A 21,607-nucleotide genomic window follows, 5' to 3' on the forward strand; every position below is an offset into this window, starting at 1 on the left:
ATTCTAAGTGCCGCAGATACAGGAATGAGCAAATAGCACGTCAGTCCCTCCCCTTATGGTGCTTGCATTTTTAAAAGGCAATAGATAGGCTGGGTGAGGTGCTCATGCCTGTAATCCCAGCAGTTGGGAGGCAGGTGGATCACCTGAGGGCAGGAGTTCGAGACCAGCCTGGCCAACACGGTGAAACCTCGACTCTACTAAAAATACAAATATTAGCCAGGTGTGGTGGCGGGTGCCTGTAATCCCAGCTACTCTGGAGGCTGAGGCAGGAGAACTGCTTGAACCTGGGAGGCAGAGGTTTTAGTGAGCTGAGATGGTGCCACTGCATTCCAGTCTGGGTGACAGAGTGAGACTCTGTCTCAAAAAACCCAACAGATAATGAGATACTCTTTCAAACTACATAGGGTTAAAGAAAAACTTTTAGACAGAGTTTGTTTCTCAAATAAATGTAAGAGTTTATTTGAGCAAAGTATTCCTAAATTGGGCCGCCCTCAGAGCCTGAAATTCAGACAGCTCTGCCCAGCAGCAAGAGCTGAACTCAGAGGCGAAGTAGAGAAATCACCTGGTTGGCTACAGGGGGGTGTTTGCCTTATTTAGGAACCACGTGATGAATTGGCTGCTTGTGATTGGCTGAAACTTGACTATTTGTTACAGAATATATATATATATACTATTCACTCGTTTCAGTTTGTTTACACACTAAGTTAGGCCGGGACTTTGAGGGGGATTTGTTACATAGGCACACAAAGTACGGCGATAGCCTCGGTGGAATGGCCTATTTATTTTGCTTAAACGATAGTACATTATACAGTTATGAGTGCTAAGAATAAATCTACAGCACAGAAGGAGGATGGGAAGAGAGGGGAGGATGGGAGTTATTTATATGTATCATTTCAGATGGGGCGGTCAGGGAAGGTGTCACTTGCGGGGGTGGCATTTGACTGAAGACTAGAAGAGGCCACAGAAAGAGCTCTGCAGAGATGTGCAGAACAGCATTTCAGGCAGAGGGCAGAGCACGTGCCAAGACCGGAGGCAGGGCCATGCTTGCCACGCTGGAGGGACTGTGACAAGGCCACTGAGGCTGGAATGGGATCAGAAAGAGGGAGGAGGCATGGGGCCTGAGAGGTGACGAAAGAACCCATTATGCAGAGACAGCAGCAATTTAATCATCGGTTTTTTACTAAGATGGAAAGGATGAGAAGGTGTCAAGCAGAGAAATAAAATGATCTCATCTGAGGAGCCTTCCTTCTTGGAAGGGAGAACTTTTGGGAAGAAGTCACGATGTGGCAAGATCCTTTGGATTTGGGAACTTGAATTATTATTATTTTTTTTGAGGCAGAGTCTCGCTCTGTCACCAGGTTGGAGTGCAATGGCGCAATCTCAGCTCACTGCAACCTCCGCCTCCCTGGTTCAAGCGATTCTCCTGCTTCAGCCTCCTGAGTAGCTGGCACTACAGGCACGCACCACCACGCCCGGCTAATTTTTGTATCGAGACGGGGTTTCACTATGTTGGCCAGGATGGTCTCGATCTCTTGACCTCGTGATCCACCCGTCTCGGCCTCCCAAAGTGCTGGGATTGCAGGCGTGAGCCACCGCGCCCAGCTGGGGAACTTGAATTTTTACAGCATCTGGATACTTCTCCTACCTTCTCCCTCAGTAGGAAGCCACCTGCAATGAAAGTTCCCGAAGACGGAACAGGTTTCCAAGGGGGCTACAGCTGGGTGTTTGCAGACCAGCTCTACAGGGAGTCCTGAATGCTGAGAGGAATCGTGTTGACCAAGTCAACCAAAACGTGAGGAGAGGCCAGGGAAACGAAGTCAGCGAGCTGCTCTGGGATGCTGCCTAAAGATCGCCCTTCAAACCAGACACGAAAAGCACAGAGGGCACCACTAAGAGGATACAGATGATCACTCTTGCTAAGTATTGGAACAAATGGCTAGAGGCCCACAGCGGGCATCAGAGGAGACTTTGATGAGAAGGAACAAGAGGGCCCCTGAATAAGTGCAGTCCTGGCCGAGACTCAAGCTGCATTTTTCCTTTAAATGTCGTCTCTGCACCCATACTCAATCCCCCTATGAGGTCAGGGAAAGCCTCTTGTAAATCAGTGGATCTATTCTCTAGGCCTCTAATCAGGGTTGTACGTAGAATTTTGTGGGACCTACAGTTTGACTTAGGATTGTCAGCTCCACTGGGCAGGAAAGAGGGGTCCGTGGGAACACCCTGAGTCCTCCCACCCTGCTCTCTTTCATAGGGACAAACTGCAGAGCCCCTCTAAAGACCTTTGGACTCTGGCCCTCAAGTAAAAGCCCATGACAGTAGGGAATATTTCCGTTTAAAAAATTTCTTGGCTGGGCACGGTGGCTCATGCCTGTAATCCCAGCACTCTGGGAGGCTGAGGCAGACGGATCACAAGGTCAGGAGCTCAAGACCAGCCTGGCCAATGTGGTAAACCACGTCTCTACTAAAATACAAAAATTAGCTAGGCACAGGGACATGTGCCTGTAGTCCCAGCTACTCGGGCGGCTGAGGTAGAAGAATCGCTTGAACCGGAGGTGGAAGTTGCAGTGAGCCGAGATTGCACCACTGCACTCCAGCCTGGGCGACAGAGCCAGACTCTGTCTAAAAAAAAAAAAATTGGGGGCATTCGAGACCAGCCTGGCCAATATGGTGAAACCCCATCTCTACTAAAAATACCAAAATTAGCCAGGTGTGGTAGCACGCGCCAGTAGTCCCAGCTACTAGGGAGGCTGAGGCAGAAGAATCGCTTGAACCCGGGAGGCGGAGATTGCAGTAAGTCAAGATTGTGCCAGTGCACTTCAGCCTGGGCAACAGAGAAAGTCTCCATCTCAATAAATAAATAAATAAAATTTCTTTTTTAAGGCTGGGTGTGGTGGCTTATGCCTGTAATCCCAGCACTTTGGAAGGCAAGAGAATCACTTGAGGCCAGGCGTTCAAGACCAGCCTGAGCAACATAGCAAGATCCACTATAGGAAAAAAAAAAAAAAGAAAGAAAGAAAAAAAAAAAACAGCCAAGAAAAAAAATTCATTTTTATTAGAAGAGCAGATCATTTGGGGATATTATATGGCTGATAAAAAACAAACAAACAAACAAAATTAGACGTAGAATTTAACTAATGTCAGTTACCAAAAAGGATGAACCTTGTCTTTATTGAAGGGAGAGTCGAAGGTTAAAAAGTAACTTTCACCTACGGGTTGAGATTTGCATGCAGAATTTCCAGAATGCTGCGTTTCAGCAGGGATCACTGCCAAGAAGTTGGAACTCATCTCACATGAACTTCTCAGGTGAGAAGGGACTTGACAACTGAGACTTCTCTAATAATAAGTGACAAAAATTACGTGGGTAATAATTTGATCTTTTTTTGTGTTAGTCTCTATTGAAAGAGAACGCATAAATGAATGCTCTTAGGAGACCTGCTTAGAGGAAAAACAGAATGGGGATCGTGAACCCTATTAACTCATGTGTCTCAAGCCTCTAATGAAAAATTCCTGCGCGAAGGGGGATGAGTAGGATGCTCTGAGCCTAGGGAACTTCGTGAAGCTCTCAAACATGCGGTTTATCAAGTTGCACAGCAGAGTCCTCAACTGATTTTATAGCTGAGATTTACGTCTCTAACAAAATCAGATACGTAGCAAAAGAATGACTCTGCCAGCCTTTTCTGGAGAGGGAATGATAAGTCCTCAAAAGATATTGTTTACTTTGCCGAGTTATCTATTTTTTCTGTAAATTCTGTACTCCGCCCCAGATTGGAACTTGAAATCTATTGTTCCATCAAATCAATTTCCCCACAGAATGAAGAATGCGGTACCCACTGTGTTTAATATTCATTGTTATCTGTGAAGAATGCAAGTCAATGAGAATCATTCAGAGTAAGAGGGTCGAGGTGGTTAAGGTGGAAAGAGTGTGTAGAAAAGAGATCCACACGCTGATTATTTTCTAATAAAACTGTTCATTCTCTGAGAAAGTGGAGGGGATTAAATATAAACAGACACTTGTTTAAACCCAGCTTTATTACACTTCTGTAGGTTGCTTGAAACCTATTCTGACATCAGTTATTAAATAGTGATATTTTCACAGATAGGAAACGGCTGAGCTGAAGTTATCCATATCTGCAGCATTATTCTGTATTTAATTTTAATGTTCAAACCTTGAGAAAATTATATGACTATAAAACATAGGCACAGGTTTCATGAGCTGGAAAGTCCAGCCAACAAAGTGACTGCCAGGAGTGTAACAGAGTTTTAAAAAATCAAAAGAGAAAGTAACGATGGTGGCCACAGTTTATTGTGTACGTACTATGTGACTTTGTATGTAGCTCACCCATGTATCTTTACATATCTTTATATGTACAGACTTTCTGTGGAGTTTATCTCTAATACTTCTAACGATCCTGCAAAGGAGTATTACTATTCCCACGTGACAGATAAGGAAATGGAAACTCAGAGAAGTTATCCAAGGTTAAATACAGATTTATCCAAGGTTTAAAAAAGTGTAGAGCCAAGATTCAAACCTGAATGTGTCTGGGTGTGGTGGCTCACTTTGGGAGGCCAAGTTAGGCAGATCACTTGAGGTCAGGAGTTTGAGACCAGCCTGGCCAACATAGTGAAACCTCGTCTCTACTAAAAATACAAAAATTAGCCGTGTGTGGGGACACACTCTTGTAATCCCAGCAACTTGTGAAACTGAGGGAGGAGAATCGTGTGAACTCAGGAGGTAGAGGTTGCAGCCAGTGGAGACCGCACAACTGCTTTCCAACCCGGAAAACAGCGAGACGCTGTCAAAAAAAAACATTCAAATCTAAAACCTAATCTAGCTGCTAATCCAGGGTACTTTCCACCAATGGACTCTTTCAATACTACAAAAATTAGGTAGCTATCAAGTGGAAATTCAAAGACTTTGGTTTTCATAAATAACACCTCAAATCCATAATTAAGAGACGTAAATTCGTTTCAAATGTATTTGTGTGTATGCATCTTCCAGTCAACTTCTAATCAACTTTCTTGATTGAGTTCAAATTTAATAGACTTTAAAATAAAAATGGAATCGGTTTTATTTCCTTTGCATTTATGGAGCACCTGCTATGCTTCAGGCACCAGGGACGTGAAGGCCACACAGTTTCAGTGTCTGTCATTAAGTCTTCAACAGCTGCAATTCTGACACTATAGCACGTTTTCAAACATATTAATTTAAAAGGACTGATACAGCTATTAAGTCTTAAAGTCTTATTAGTTGGTTCAGTTTACTTCTTTTTTATTTATACGGAGTCTTGTTCTGTCACCAGGCTGGAGTGCAATGGCAAGATCTCGGCTCACTGCAACCTCCCGCCTCAGCCTCCGGAGTAGCTGGGATTACAGGCATGCGCCACCACGCCCACTTAAGTTTTTGAATTTTTAGTAGAGATGGGGTTTCACCACGTTGGCCAGGATGGCCTCAGTCTCCTGAACTTGTGATCTGCCCACCACTGCCTCCCAAAGTGCTGGGATTGCAGGCGTGAGCCACGGCTCCCAGGCTCAGCTTACCTCTTCTAAATGCACATGGCAATTAACCAAGAATGCACAAAAGCCTTTTATATTGCATGTTTGTTTTTAACTGCTGTTATAAACTTCAAGTGGAAAGAAAGGTGGATTCAAGGCCAGCTCTGTGGTATACCTGCATTGAGACTTTGAGCTTCTCTGAGCCTCAGTTTATTCATGTATAAAAATGGGGAAGCTAGGCAGGCATTGTGGCATTCACCTCTAGTCCCAGCTACTCAGGAGTCGGGAGGGTGCCTCGAGCCCAGGAGTTTGAGGCCACAGGAGCCATGATTGTACCACTGCACTCCCACCTAAGCAACAGAGTGCAACCTTGTCTCAATTTTTTTTTTTTTTTTTTTTTTTGAGATGGAGTCTTGCCCTGTTGCCTGGGCTGGAGTGCAGTGGTGTGATCTCAGCTCACTGCAACCTCCACCTCCCGGGTTCAAGTGATTCTCCTGCCTCAGCCTCCTGAGCAGCTGGGACTACAGGTGCCCACAACCACGCCCAGCTAATTTTTTTGAATTTTTAGTAGAGACAGGTTTCACTATGTTTACCAGGCTGGTCTCAAACTCCTGACCTTTTGATCCACCCGCCTCAGCCTCTCAAAGTGCTGGGATTACAGGACGATGCTAACCATCATACGGAGCTATTATTTGGACTCTTTAGCACGATGTTCAAGACCCTCCATAATCTCCTTTCTGGTCCCATCTATGGCTTTTTCTATCACTCCAAATAGCCTGGGATCCCAGCCCTTTGAACAATTCGCTTTTTCCAGCAGACTAAATACTTCCCACCCCTCCACAGCTCTATCTGGTTTTTTATCCAGGACTGCCAGCTCTCAGGATTGCCCATGTAAATCTCCCATTTGGAAACCTCCCTGGCAGTTCCAGTGTGGACTAACCGCTCCCTCCTCAGCACGTCCCCAGCACCCAGCCGCCATTTCCAGTAGAGAGTTTCACTTTTCCTTCAATTATTGATTACCATGGGAACCATGTCTTAATCGTCTGTTTCCCTCACAGTACTCAACGGTCCTCATGTGGAATGGCCTTGATAAATGCTGAATGAGTGAAGGAATCTTTTCTCACTTAGCCTGGAGAAAGGGGTGGGGCCACAGGCCCTCTTCCTCCACCAGACTCCATTCAATAATTAGTTCAGCTGTCAAAAAGACACATGTAAAAAGCAATTTTAGATAGTGCATTTTCCAGTGAGGATGCGATTCTCCGCCGCTAATCCCTTGCAAGACTCCAGTGAAGGAGTGACTTTGAGGGAGGATAAGCTGAGGTCTGTTTTAATGATGCACTCCTCTCCTGAAACGTGTTTTGAGCACACACATCCCCAAATATACATGAATATGAGTTCAGTTAACTCCCCATTCACATATACATATTAGTTTATAAACTGTGTATCTGGCTGGGCGCGGTGGCTCACACCTGTAATCCCAACACTTTGGGAGGCCAAGGCGGGTGGATCAGGAGGTCAAGAGATCCAGACCATCCTGGCCAACATGGTCAAACCCTGTCTCTACTAAAAATACAAAAATTAGCTGGGCGTGGTGGCATGCACCTTAGTAGTCCCAGCTACTCGGGAGGCTGAGGCAGGAGAAGCACTTGAACCCAGGAGGCGGAGGTTGCAGTGAGCCAAGATAGCACCACTGCACTCCAGCATGGGTGACAGAGCGAGACTCTGTCTCGAGAAAAAATAAAATAAAATGAGTATCAGCACTTTGGGAGGCCAAGGCAGGAGGATCACCTGAGGTCAGGAGTTTGAGATCAGCCTGGACAACATGGTCAAACCCCATCTCTATTAAAAATAGAAAAATTAGCCAGGTATCATGGCTCGTGTCTGCAATCCCAGCTATTTGGGAGGCTGAGGCAAGAGAATTGCTTGAACCCGGAGGTGAAGGTTGCAGTGAGGCAAGACTGCACCACTGCCTCCAGCCTGGGTCATAAGTGCGAGACTCTGTCTCAAAAAAAAAAAAAAAAAAAAATATATATATATATATATATATATGCCCTACTATATTAATTAACATGTATTGTAAAATATATAGAACTAGGCTGGGCATGGGGGCTCACGCCTATAATCCCAGCACTTTGGGAGGTCAAGGTGAGTGGATCACGAGGTCAAGAGTTTGAGACCATCCTGGCCAAGATGGTGAAACCCTGTCTCTACTAAAAATACAAAAATTAGCCGGGTATGGTGGAGGGTGCCTATAATCCCAGCAGAGGCAGGAGAATTGCTTGAACCTGGGAGGCAGAGGTTGCAGTGAGCCAAGATTGAGCCATTGCACTCCAGCCCAGGTGACAGAGCAAGACTCTGTCTCAAAAAACAAAAAAAGCATATAGAACTATACGTATATAGAAGATACAATTTTTTAATGAAGAGTTTTAATATTTTTGTTTTGCACCGCAGGAAATGTCTTGCACAGAGGAAACCTAATTTTGGCTGACTTTCTGGTGGAAGAAAGGAAATCATGTTTACCTTCCCTGGATTATTCCCTCATGTTCACTGTTTCCTCCCTGTCTTCAGGTTCTCTTACGAGACCACCAACATCCTTCAAACATTAGTGAAATAAAACAGGAGGAGGCTTTGGAGCTCTGGATCCTCAGCCTCGAAATGTCACCATTTGATCCCAAGGGTTTGCTGTGAAGTTGTAAGCATGACAATGTGAAACCCGACAGATTATTCTTGAATTCGTTGTTTGTTTTCATTGTGACCCGACGCTCATAAAAGTTATTTTTTTCTTTCAAGCCCCCAGGGTCTGTGGTCTTATGATTTAAATAAAGAAAAACATTGTCAAAACAGTATGGAGGAGTTATCACTTTTACATTGTTTAAGTTAAAGTAAAAGCCTTACTATCCGTTCTAATACCATTATTTTTATGGGCATCTTAGAGTATCTAATCTAATACTATAGTTATTATTAGTAGCAGTATTAGTATTTTTAGTATTATTATAGTTTTATCTGTATCTTTTTTTTTCTTTTCTTTTTTTTTAGAGATAGAGTTTCGCTCTTGTTACCCAGGCTGGAGTGCAATGGTGCGATCTCGGCTCACCGCAACCTCCGCCTCCTGGGTTCAGGCAATTCTCCTGCCTCAGCCTCCTGAGTAGCTGGGATTATAGGCACGCGCCACCGTGCCCAGCTAATTTTTTTTGTATCTTTAGTAGAGACGGGGTTTCACCATGTTGACCAGGATGGTCTCGATCTCATGACCTCGTGATCCACCCGCCTCGGCCTCCCAAAGTGCTGGGATTACAGGCTTGAGCCACCGCGCCCGGCCCGTTTTATCTGTATCTTAAAGAAAAAGTCAATAAATATGAAAACAGGGTTTGTTTTGAGAATGTATGCAAGTGCCCACCGTGTTAAAATCATTTCAGTTGTGTGTGCATGCACATGGGCACACACAGCAAAAAGATCAGTGAGTATCCTATTCACAAAAGTTACAAGTATTATTCAGCCTGGTGGGATTAAGATTATTTTTGTTTTCTAATTTGTGTATGTTTGTAATTTCTTGAGCATTCTATAATGGCCCGATTTTTTTTGTTTAACAATGGTATGCGTACCGACAATTATAAATCTTTTACCTGAATTCTTATATTGTAAGCTTTCAAATAGAAATTTTAAAAATGCCTTTTGGTGTCATTGGCATCTAGAAGAAAACTATATATTATTTCTAAGTTCTGTGCTGCATTTTAATTGTAACACAATTTTTTTTTTTTTGAGACGGAGTCTCCCTCTGTTCCCCAGGCTGGAGTGCAGTGGCATGATCTTGGCTCACAGTGACCTCTGCCTCCTGGGTTCAAGCTATTTCCCCTGCTTCAGCCTCCCCAGTAGCTGGGATTACAGAAGTTTGACCATGTTGGCCAGGCTGGTCTCGAACTCCTGACCTTAGGCAGTCCGCCCACCTCAGCCTCCCAAAGTGCTGGGATTACAGGCATGAGCCCCCGAGCCCCGCATAACACAATTTTTAATGTGTTTTGGTTTCATATAAGAAAATTGCATTTTAAATCAAATGCTTTATAAAAGAGCCCCACTAGATTTTAGACACATTTTGTCTTTTAGACACAAAGAGAGGCAGAGAGGGTGGTTGCAGAGGAGCTTGTAAAATAAAGGAATCAAGGGAGAGCTGATGGGAGGCAGAAAGGAAGATCCTAAATTGGGAGGTGTGTCTGTCTGGACAAGATTAAGACTCTAGTGAACCCCAATCCAAACATACGACCTTCCCTTTGAGGAAAATCATGGCAGAGTTACTCTGTGGACAGCACAAGCCTGCCTAAAAACTCTTCTATTGAATGCAAGGAATGAAAACAGGGTTCTTTTTAATCAAGCGAATAAGACTTCCTTTCAAGAGGTAAGTTTGCTAGACTTGGGAACTTAATGGCTGCATTAAAGGAAACACATCTCCACACGGATCTGGCCACAAGACTTGTGAGAGCGCTTGGATAATGTGGTCAGCCTTCCTTGGCATCGTGGTATGTGCAATATAAGATTAATAAACTGAGGCCCCGGGAGGTCTGTGGACACCCTGAAATCCTATGCAAGTTTTACATCTATGTGCACATCTGCATTTTTATGGTAACATGCATTTTCTTCCCATGGCTTCTATCAAACTCTCAAAGGGGCCAATGACCCAGAAAGGTTGAAAATTAATGTAACAGAAAAAGCATGAGCTTTGGATTCAGAGAGAATTGAGTTAAAATTGTAATTTACTTAGCGCGGGAACTTGAATGAGTTGAATCTTTAAAATTACAATATGTACTTATATGTAATTGTATACTTTAAAATAACATTTAAGTACCTAGTACAGTGTCTGCCACATGCTAGGTACTTTGTGAGTGTAACTTATTTTTTTTATTTGAGACAGAATCTCACTCTGTCGCCAGGCTGTAGCACAGTGGTGCTATCTCAGCTCACTGCAACCTCTGCCTCCCGGGTTCAAGCGATTTCCCTGCCTCAGCTTCCTGGGTAGGTGGGATTACAGGCATGCATCACCGCGCCCAGCTAATTTTTATATTTTTAGTAGATAGGGGTTTTCACCATGTTGGCCGTGATGGTCTTGACCTCTTGACCTTGTGGTCTGCCTGCTTCAGCCTCCTGAAGTGCTGTGATTACAGATATGAGCCAGCACGCCTGGCCACGAGTATAATTATTTTATAGATGCCTCATCCGAGCAGTCTGGCATCCCAGTTCTCCCAATTCTTTTTTCTGGCAGAGCATCCATTTTGTTCAAGTGACTCTTACCCTCTCATGTGCCATGGTGGGTCTAAGCCACATAAATATTTTCTTTTCCTTTGTTTACAATACAAACCCTTCACAGTTTATATTCTAAGCTACATAAATATTCTTTCCCTTTCCCCAGTCTCTGCCATTGGGACCACCATGTGGGCGTCCTCCTGTATCTGCCGTATATTAGCAATGATTGATACACACATTTCACGGCATCTTGCTTAGCACATTGCAAAGCCCTTCTGACCACTGTAAAACAGTACACGTCCTTGAGAAGCCCAGTAGCAGAACCGTAAACCACACCTCCCGAGCCCAGTCCTTCTCATCTGTGGAATGCATGCCAACTACTTTGGGGGTTGCTCTCAGTTGCCGTTTACGATCTTGACTAACGGCAGGGGACTGTTCCTGATGCTCCCTTTGGGACAGAGCATTCTGTTGGCTTGCAAAGACAAATCATTGGGACTCACAACAGTCGTTTTGCATATCAAATCCTCAGCTTGGGCTGTCAACTTTGAGAGTAGAGGACACTTCTCATTTACGTGACATCTACTCACCAAGCTTGCTTGAGAGGAGGAGCAGGCTTTCCATGGGCATGACAACTAACTCCGTCCCCTACTTATAGCAGATGATTCAGGAAATCAAGGTCTGCCTGCCTTTTATAAAAATAAAAATAGAGATTTTTAAAAAGTAAATACAGGCTGAGTATGGCGGCTTGTGCCTGTAATCCCAGCACTTTGGGAGGCTGACGCAGGCAAATCATGAGGTCAAGAGATTGAGATCATCTTGGCCAACATGGTGAAAGCCCATCTCTACTTAAATCACAAAAATTGGCCTGGCATGGTGGCACGCACCTGTAGTCCCAGCTACTCAGGAGGCTGAGGCAGGAGAAATACTTGGACCCGGGAGGCGGAGGTCACAGTAAGCCGAGATTGCGCCATTGCACTCCAGCCTGGGCAGCAGATCAAGACTCAGTCTCAGAAACAAAAAACAAAAGTAACTGCATTGGCCACACAGAATTCAAGTTCAGGCCTATATCAGAAAAACAACATACTGACTTTGCTTTTGAAATATCAGTTCTAGGGTTTACGGGATAGCTGGTTAACATTTTACTTTCGATCCAAGAGTCTAGTTTGCAGGTTCGGGACATCTAGGCCTTAGCTAATTATGTCATTTTAACTCTGGAGTCTTCTCTCTGGGAATCCAGGTGCACTGACCCTTTGAGTTATTTCATTCACTATCCATCTAAATCTGAGCTCCCCTACCACACACTGTAATGGGGTAGGTTTAGCAGTTCCCCAGGATCTGTAAGAATTCTCAGGAACCTCCTGCTGCCTCTCACCATAACTTCTGTGTCCAGTAAGCTCTGCCTCTTGCTCCCTGAAGCTGCTCTGTTCTCCATCCTCTGTTTCCAAGGACCAGTCCCTAGGCTTTACTTCCCAGGTTGCACTAACACAAGCTCTTGTGAGTAGTTACCTTTCCCCAAAATCTTGGGACCAAAGTGGTCACATCATAGTATACACTAGGCAGCAACTTGCAAACAAATGAAGACATCTCCATGCAAACGTGCCTGCCTACCTGTAACCCTCCAGCCACTTCTCCTGGTTTCCCTCTCTTTGGCAGGGTGACAAGCCTCCTCTTTCTTTGAACGTGGAGAATCCCCTTCCTACCCACCTCTCTTTCCATTCCAACGCTCCTTGACTTCCTCGCCCTCTGGAGAGGACTAATGTGCTAATTTGTTATATGAAATAATTTAGTTATTTTTGTTGCGACTTCTTTGTTCCATAGGGTTCAAAGAAGCCAGATGTTTTTCTAACAAGATAGTCTCCCACACCTTCCCCAGTGGTTCTCACTCTCCAGTTTGTAGTTTCAGAGCATTATTTGTGTGTATGTGTGTTTAAAATAACCACTGTTTCCTTCCCATGAAACAAGAAATACACTTATCAACCACAAGTATATCCACACCCATCAAGAATTTTCCTTTTTAAAGACTTCTAAGGTTCTAAATTACTATAGTCTTTTTCTATGTAAATCCTCCTGGGGAACTCATAAGGAAAGAATCCAAGACAATCAAGCAAATAAAAGCTATGTTCAGGAAGATATTCACTGCAGAGTTCTTATAATAGTAAAAATTTGAAAACAACCTAAAAGTCCAATAATGAGAAAATGGTTAAGTAAATGATTATAGCTACTCGGGGGGTATTCTATAGTCGTTTGAAGGATAGTCACAAAGACATAAAGCAATAAGCAGAATAACTGTGATACAGTACTTTTCACAAACAGGATGTAAACTTATAGATGAGGGCAGCAAACTGTTTGCAAATGCATGTTTAGGAAGCATACAGAAAGAAGCATATGGAAGTGTCAGAGTGACAAGGACTACGGCTTTTTGTCGTTTGTTTTTCTCTGTATAGCAATTCCTCCATAATAAAATTACATTCGTTCTATTAAGTGTAAATGTAGAAATTACGTTAATTATTATTATTATTTTTTGAGATGGAGTCTCGCTCTGTCTCCCAGGCTGGAGCACGATGGTGCAGTCTCGGCTTACTGCAACCTCTGTCTCCTGGGTTCAAACGATTCTCATATCTCAGCCTCCTGAGTAGCTGGGATTACAGGCGTGTGCCACACCTAATTTTTCTTTTATTTTTTTGTATTTTTAGGAAAGATGTGGTTTCGCCATGTTGCCCAGGCTGGTCTCAAACTCCTGGCCTCAAGTGATCTGCCCACCTTGGCCTCCCAAGAGCTGGGATTACAGGTGTGACCTACCACACCCAGCCTAATTTTTAAAATAAATATAATTTTAACATTTGGGATCATCCTGAAAAACATAAAATTTTAAGTCAAAAAATTGACATAAACAGTTAATGTGTAAACCTAGCATTTCATATAAATCTCCATGAGAGGGCCGGGCACGGTGGCTCAAGCCTGTAATCCCAGCACTTTGGGAGGCTGAGGAGGGTGGATCACGAGGTCAAGAGATCGAGACCATCCTGGTCAACATGGTGAAACCCCGTCTCTACTAAAAATACAAAAAATTAGCTGGGCATGGTGGTGCGTGCCTGTAATCCCAGCTACTTGGGAGGCTGAGGCAGGAGAATTGCCTGAACCCAGGAGGTGGAGGTTGCGGTGAGCCGAGATGGCGCCATTGCACTCCAGCCTGGGTAACAAGAGCGAAATTCCGTCTCAAAAAAAAAAAAAAAAGAAAGAAAAATCTCCATGAGATGTCTAAACTCTATTCAATAAATTCATCTTCTATTTTTTTAACTTAATTTTTGTGGGTACACAGTAGGTGTATATATTTATGGATTACATGGGATATTTTGATACAGGTATGCAATTCATTATAATCCATCAGGGTAAATGGGGTACCCATCACCTCAAGCATTTATCCTTCATGTTACAAACAATCCAACTAGACTCTTTTAACTATTTTTAAAAATACATTAAGTTAGTTTTTACTATAGTCACCTGTTGTGTCAGCAGATACTAGCTCTTATTCATTCTTTCTGTTTTTTGAACCATAAAATTCACCTTTTATTAATTTCAGTGGCACCCTGCTTATTGGTCAGCATCTCTCTTCGGAATGTGGTCAAGAAACTCATAAACGTAAAAAGTAGAAGGATTCTAGCAAGCAAAAGAATGCGAAAGCCTGCAGACTTTGCTCACAGCCTCTCGCTACGAGCCAGTGAGGTTCATTCTCACCACAATTCTAGGCTGTCCACAGCATGTGAGAAGCAGGAAATTGAAAACCGGATGGGGCTGTGGAAAGTCACATTTTCGGCCGGGCGCGGTGGCTCACACCTGTGATCCCAGCACTTTGGGAGGCCGAGGCAGGCAGATCACAAAGTCAAGATATCAAGACCATCCTGGCCAACATGGTGAAACCCCATCTCTAAAAATACAAAAATTAGTTGGTGGCATGTGCCTAGTCCCAGCTACTTTGGAGGCTGAGGCCGGAGAATCGCTTGAACCCGGGAGACGGAGGCTGCAGTGAGCCAATCCCACCATTGCACACCAGCCTGGTGACAGAGCGAGACTCTGTCTCAAAAAAAAAAAAAAAAAAAAAAGTGACATTTGCCAGCTTAACAGTGAAGTCCAGGGGTAGGGAAAAAGACCCCAAAGTGGACCCAAACATTTTGAATGTAACCTAATACTGGAAGCCAAGCATAATTTTATTCCAGCATTTTCTACGGCAGTTGGCTCTAATGATGACATCAGAGTCCTCAAAGGCACGACTTAACCTACGTGGGTCACTGTCTAGTCAGAGAAACGTGGAATACGCATTTTAGAAAGAATTTCATTTAATCTGGTTTCTTTTCAAAATGTATTTTAGGTACTTGCTTTGCCTTAAAACACACACACAAGCAAACAAACAAAAAAACCACGGACAACTCTAAGGGATTGCTCACTCCTCCATTACAGGGAATACAAGAGTCATACTTGAGCTCTTCTGGAAAAAGTGGCAATTTACAGAAGCTGCCTCCTCACACATTCCTCCTTTTGCTCTGTTGCTAATGAAGCACTTGGAGAACAAGATTTCAGTCCCAAAGCTTGCAGCTTGTCCTTTGGCCTCGTTTTGCAGACCCTCCACCACCCCCGCTGGTTTTCCCTCTTCACCCGGTCCCCCCACTCACTTATCGCAAGCTTGAGCTATACCAGTCCCCGGGGAATTCAAATGGAGATATGTAAATGTCAGTTGCTATTATAGCTAACAAGCAGCTCTTCCGCCTGGATCTCCGAACACTGCCCTGAGAGATGCCAGCGTATCACAACAGTCCCGGCTGTTTGGAAAGTTTTCAGGTTGTTTGCTTTAATGGATTTGCTCCAAGTGAGGCGCGTGTTTTTCAAAACCGAATGCCAAAGATAACAAAAAATGCAAAGGAGAGGAGAAAGGGAGACTTATCCCGAGTACAGGAGTGAACCAGGATAAGACTTACTAAACAGCAGAAATGTTCAAGGGCACCGGAGTCTCTCCCACATTTAGAATGACCCAGAAACACTGAGGTTAAAAACAGTGCACACGGTCACTTAGAAACCAGTGATTTGGGCCCCAGAATGTGTTTGACATCTTCTTCGTGTCTCTTGGGGAATAGGTCAATGTGTTATTCCGTTACTTAAGCTGTTTACAGCTGTATTTGAGTGGTCTTTGTTGACAAAGTTGTTTCCAAGTAATTCTCTAAAAACATTCTGATTGCTGTTCCCTGTCATTAGCTACTGTAATTTGTTTTCGGGGTTGATGGTCAGCACCATAATTGCACTTAGCACACTGAATGGGTTTGCGTGATTGTCTGGTGCATTTCTGTGTTAAACTTATTGCTGTTTCTTGAACCCACTTTGGATTTAAAAGAGTCTGCCATTTACATCTCTAAAGAAGATAATGGAGAGTGATTACTTTTGTGTTAATTATAATTTAGCATTTATGTAGCACTTGTATTTCCGAAGGCATTACAGTCATTTATGAATTATCCAGCCCTGTAGCCTTGAGCTCTAAGCCATTTGGATTCTCTCTGATTTCTAGATAAGTCACGAGGCTGGGGAAGTGCAGTTGGCTGATGAGAGGTCCCTCCCTTCCTGTTAGGATTCCCACCCTTTTTCCAGGACACCCCACCCACCTGGGATCTGCACAGGCTGGCTTCATTACTTTGTTTGAAGTTTTATGTTTGATGTTCTTTGAAACTGTGTATAAAATACATTCCAAAGTCACATATAGATTATTTTTGGATTATCTGATGTTTTGAATATAATTATTCACTTCCATTCATTCATTTACCCCTTCATTAGACCCTGAAGTGAGCACTCCCCTCTATTTCAGGCAATGAGTTAGGCTCTGGGGAGAGGAGAGCTGCAGTTTTACCATGCAGATAACGAAGAACACAGTGGAAAATAGGGTCAGATGAGATGTGTAGTGCTGTCCGAAGAAACCAGTGGAATTGTTTCTTTTTGGAAGATCAGGGGCAGTGTTTTTTGAGCTGGAACTCGGAAACTCCAGTTTTGTGTTTGTGCATTGGGTGGGAGATGGGGAGGGGAGGGTGAAGAAGACATGGAGATAAACAGCATTATTCCAGGGCGACAAGACAACATGAAAAATGGAAACCTGGAAAACAGTCACTTATTTGCCCTGATTGGAGGGTTTTTTTGGTAAGGAATGACGGTAAATGAGGCTGGAAAATTATTTTGGAGCAAGGTTGTAGATGATCTGGTGCTGTCTGCTTAACAGAGTGAACTTCTCCATTAAGCCATTAATGTCCAATGAATCCACAACTGGACTACAAATGAGTGGAAGTAGCCAGAAGTACCAAGAAAGCAATAGATACCACTGCATACACCACATGGGATAAAGTTAGAGAGATGAGTTACGTGGATGTAAAACCCAATGACCAGATAGCCAAGAGAATGAAAGCAAGGCCAAGAGCACCTGTGTATTAGGAAGGAGAAGTGAGTCTTAAGCAAGTGATAAATTATATGAAAAGATGGTGAAACCAACAAGAGTCACTGAGGAGAGTTTTCTGATGTTCTGCTAATAGAGAAATCACTTCTTAAAGATCACCTCCCAGCTTCACTCACTCATTTATTCATTTATTTGTGGGCGATTAGAAGGTTCACTACTCTGTGAACGCCCAGTCTTACTCACAGAGTCCTCTGCCTCCATACACTTCTGACTGTTGCCAGAACCTAATCTATTTCTAGAAGGCTTGTTTTTGAGACACTGGAAATATTTGTTATTGTACTGAGTATATCAGCAAGGCCACCACCAGTCACCATAGCTCACTGTGTGGTTTTTACATGGATTTCCCCTAAATGCCACCCCCACCTGCCATTAAAGGATGAATTCCACATACCCCTTCCCCCACCAAACTCACATGTTGAAGTCCTCATGCTCAGTATCTTAGAATGTAACCTTATTTGGAGATACGGTCCTTACAGAGGTAATCAAGTTAAAATAAGGTCAAGTTAAAATCAAGTTAAAATTAGGTGGACCTTAATGCAGTCTGACTGCCGTCCTTACAAAGGGAGAAATCTGGACACAGAGACACACCCAGAAGAAAGGCAGTTTGAAGAGACCCAAGGAGAAGATGGACATCTACAGCCACGGAGAGAGGTCTGAGCAAATCCTCCCCTCTCAGCCCTCAGAAGTAACCGGTCCTTTGAAAGGCCAAGGTGGGTGGATCATCTGAGGTCAGGAGTTCAAGACCAGCTTGGCCAAATGGTAAAATCCCATCTCTACTAAAAATACAAAAATTATCCAAATGAGTTTGCAGATGCCTATAATTCCAAGCGTTTGGGAGGCTGAGGCAGCAGAATCACTGGAACCCAGGAGGTGGAGGTTGCAGTGAGCTGAGATTGTGCCTCTGCTCAGGCCTTGATTTTGGACATCTAGCCTCCAGAAGAGTGCGACAATACCTTTCCGTGTTTTAGCCACCCAGTTATTAGCCCTTTTGTTAAGACAGCCTTAGCAAACTAACACCCACCTCCAACACCTTGATCGGTGGAATTCCCTCGCCCTTCCTGTGCTCATCAGCATGAATAAGAACCCCCAGAACCGACAGTGCTTTGATGAGCTGCTGCTGCCTTTTGAATGAAGTACTAGACGGTGAGCCTGGCCTGAAAGTTTCCTTCGAGTTGTCCTGCTCAAATGACTGTGGGTATAAGAACAAGTATTTAAATACTACTTTTTCTGGATCAAAGTATAAAAGGAATGAGTTACTTCAGAGGTTGCCACAACTTCGGAGCCGGTGCCACACTGCAGCAGGTGCAGATTCTCACATAGACGGAACTCTTCTGTAAGAAGAGAGCACCAGCTGAATTCTAAGCAAGTTCGAAACACGCACGTGCTGCCTCTTGCTGAAGATGTGTGAATAAACCAGCACCCAAGTCAGCAGCCTCCTTATCCCTTCCTTTCTTAAAGCAATTTTCAAGACAAGCTCAAACAGTACTCTCACAGTTGGTTACTACAGGAGTTAATGACTCCAAGCTCAAAAGGAATGACTTTTTAAAAAATTTTCCATTTGACAAACGTTTCCCTAAGGCGACAGCTTTTACCCCCTGCCTACTCCCCTAGCCGAAGTTAGCAACCACATATTAATTAGTTGAAGCCAAATCTCAGGAAGCACTAGTCTTTTCCTTTTAAGCATACTAAGTGTGTGTTAGAAGGCAAGTTACGTCTAAATTACCTGAAAGTCTCTTGTTAGGTGTGCGGAAAGTTTTCTGCTACGTAAGTTTTACAAGGTACCTAAGTCAAGCACCTTTCATCTCAGTAGGACTGACTCTCTCTCAAGACAGTTATTTGCCCACATGAAATAGAGAGGTAACAAGAATGTGTCCTTCTCCAGAGCATTGCCTCACCAAATGTCCAGATTTCATAGCAAAGACATCAATTTTAGAGTCAAGCGTTGCTTTCGCTTCTGCATCAAAATGTAGCAGTGTTGAAGAACTAACCTGTGGGTCTCACTGCCCAGTGCAAAATCAAAATGTGGTGCCCTTTGTTCAAAAAGCGGGAAAAAATGTCATTAAAGGTACTAAAATGTAGTAAAGCTTTTCCTTTTCTTCTGTGGTCTTGATTTGTCTTTTTAAATATATATGTAATATTTAACTTGTAATCTGATTTCATTCTAAGTAAAGGAAACTTATTTTAAAAGACTAGCATAATTTTTCTATTCATCTTATATGAGGCAATGACCTGTTTGTTTTTGAGACAGGGTCTCACTCTGTCACCCAGGCTGGAGTGCAGTGGTGCTATCACACAACTCACTGTAGCCTCCAGCTACTGGGCTCAAGTAATCCTTTCAGTTCAGCCTCCTGAGTAGCTGAGACTACAGGCATTCCCCACCACACCAGGCTAATTTTTTGTCTTTTTTTGTAGAGATGGGTTTCACCATGTTGCCCAAGCTGGTGTTGAACTCCTGGGCTCAAGTGGTCCTCCCACCTCAGCCTCCCAAAGCGCTGGGATTACAGGTGTGAGCCACTGTGCCTGGCCGCAATGACCATTTTAAGTGGCATTTAACTTGTATGTGAAATCACCAAAATTACACAATTCATATTTTACAGCTTGTACATGCATAAGTGTTTTATTCTTGCCAGGACAGTGGAAACACTGCCCCAAACGATTGAACCTGTTTCAATTTCTCTTCTTGACTCTCACCCTCACTGCCTTTATCCCACGGAGGAGTAAGGAAGGTCAGAGAGAGAAGGGAATGACGGGTGGCCTGGCCTGCCTTTCTCCTTCCTCCATGTTGTCATTTTCAGCTTATGTGGTTGGCTAACACAGGGGAGAAACATGAGCAAAAAGGGTTAGAATGGGAATTTGTGGTCATCCGTGCTTCTTTGAACACCACTGCCTTCCTTCTGTGTTTGAAGCAGGTCCTGGTTTGAAGGGAAAAGATGGTTCCTAGGGGCTTTTGGAGACCCTGCCCCCTGAGTCGTAGCCATAACACACTTAACGTTGTACTCACGCTGAGTCTTGCCAAATTCCCATGCATGTGGGTCCACTGTAATTCTGTGCCCATGGGGGTATGGTGAGCAGTTTTTGTGAATGTCAGGGAATGGCTAAAGACACGCATATTGCTCATATCTTCTTCTTCTTTTTTTTTTTTTTGAGACGGAGTTTCGCTCTTGTTACCCAGGCTGGAGTGCAATGGCGCAATCTCGGCTCACCGCAACCTCCACCTCCTGGGTTCAGGCAATTCTCCTGCCTCAGCCTCCTGAGTAGCTGGGATTACAGGCACATGCCACCATGCCCAGCTAATTTTTTGTAGTTTTAGTAGAGGCGGGGTTTCACCATGTTGACCAGGATGGCCTCGATCTCTTGACCTAGTGATCCAGCCGCCTCAGCCTCCCAAAGTGCTGGGATTACAGGCTTGAGCCACCGCGCCCGGCCTGCTCATATCTTCTCTATTCACACAAGCTCCACTGGCCCATCAGACTTCACTTACAAAACGTAAGTTCAAAGACAAAATTATTAACACTCTCAAGACTGCACAGCATTAAGCCCAGGCCAGGCCTTTCTGGGTACAGGGTCGTGTGTCACTGCATGGGTTATGCAACCATAAAGCTGGCTCTGGTACCACAATGTGCCATGTGAATGACAGTCCTTTTTCTATATAGATGGAAAACTCCCATCTTTCACCTAAGCACGTTAAAGCATTTTATTTAGTAAATAACATGTCGCCTTACCCCCTAACTCACCGATTCCCCGCATCTCTCTCTTCTTAATGCCCACAACCTTCCACTTGCTCCCTTTTGATCTCAATGCCTTCATTTCTCTCTCAGTATCCCTCAAGGGTGCTATGCACATTTGGCTTGTTTTGTTAGCTGTTACATGTTGAATTGCCCCCGTACCCCGCAAAGAGATATATTGGCGCCCTACATCCTATCCCTCAGTCTCAGGATGTGTCCTTATTTGGAGAAAGAGTTTTTGCAGAGGTAATCAGGTTGTAATGAGGTCACTGGAGTGAGTCTAATCCAATCTGACTTGTGTCCTTATAAAAAGGGAAAATTTAGACACAGAAACAGATACAGTATCAGTCAGACTGGACCACTGTAACAAAACACCACAGACTGGGCGGCTTAGACAACAGAAACGAATTTTCCCACAGTTTTGGAGGCTGGGAAAACCAATATCAAGGTGCCTGCAGATTCCGTTATTGAGGAGGGCTCTCTTCCTGGCTTGCAGGCAGCCGCCTTCTTGCTGTGCCTTCAGTGGCACAGATAGAGAGTAAGCTCTTAGGTGTCTAAATTCCATCATGAGGGTTTTAATCCCATCATGAAAGTCCCACCTTCATGACCTCATGTAAACCTAATTATCTCCCAAAGGCCTTATCTCCAAACCATCACATTTAGGTTTAGGGCTTTC

General features: G+C 43.9%; 2 long non-coding RNA genes across 2 annotated transcripts in view; one reads left to right on the top strand and one right to left on the bottom strand.

The window, feature by feature from the left end:
* Positions 1-19,305, top strand: part of LOC118152745 (uncharacterized) — a 51,960-nt gene extending 32,655 nt beyond the window's left edge. Inside the window, exon 2 of the long non-coding RNA XR_008480436.2 lies at positions 14,306-19,305. This is a non-coding gene — a long non-coding RNA (uncharacterized LOC118152745). The remainder of the gene's footprint in view (positions 1-14,305) is intronic.
* Positions 1-21,607, bottom strand: part of LOC128931695 (uncharacterized) — a 141,573-nt gene that overhangs the window by 38,927 nt on the left and 81,039 nt on the right. The gene's annotated exons all lie outside the window — the stretch shown is intronic.

The sequence above is a fragment of the Callithrix jacchus genome, chromosome 4 (assembly GCF_049354715.1).
Source record: "Callithrix jacchus isolate 240 chromosome 4, calJac240_pri, whole genome shotgun sequence".
In the NCBI taxonomy this organism is placed as follows: domain Eukaryota; kingdom Metazoa; phylum Chordata; class Mammalia; order Primates; family Cebidae; genus Callithrix; species Callithrix jacchus.